Source organism: Penaeus monodon, chromosome 26, assembly GCF_015228065.2.
Source record: "Penaeus monodon isolate SGIC_2016 chromosome 26, NSTDA_Pmon_1, whole genome shotgun sequence".
Classification (NCBI taxonomy): domain Eukaryota; kingdom Metazoa; phylum Arthropoda; class Malacostraca; order Decapoda; family Penaeidae; genus Penaeus; species Penaeus monodon.
Window position 1 is genome coordinate 7121711 of NC_051411.1, and position 526 is coordinate 7122236.

Genomic DNA, 526 nt, shown 5'->3' on the forward strand with positions numbered 1-526 from the left:
CACATACACACATACACACATACACACATACACACACACACACACACACACACACAGTTGGATAGATAGATAGGTCCTAGGTAGATAATGACAATAGTATACTGTTATTTATAACATGTTGACAGTGTCGATGCTGATATTAGTACTGATAAATTGCTTTGACATTTGGCTACCTGTATTTGTTTTTGTTTGGGCTGACTGAGTGATGGTCCCCGAAGTTAGAAAAGGCATGGAAAGTGCTAGGATATTGAGGCATTGTAAATACCATAAAACACTTGCACAAAGTGGATACACAAAGAGTCTTATGCAATTAGATTGCTTGAAGTTGCTTTAGCAGGGAAATTTTGATACAAAAAAGTTTTTTGAAAATATGCTTTTGCATAGGGCAACAGAATGTAATTGTTTAGTGTTGCTGTCAACTAATAATTAGTTATGATTACTTTAAGTGCCATTTTTATGCCAGTGAGAACAATGAAAATAACTTCACTGAACTTGCATCATGCTTAATTCTCTCTTTATCTTTCAG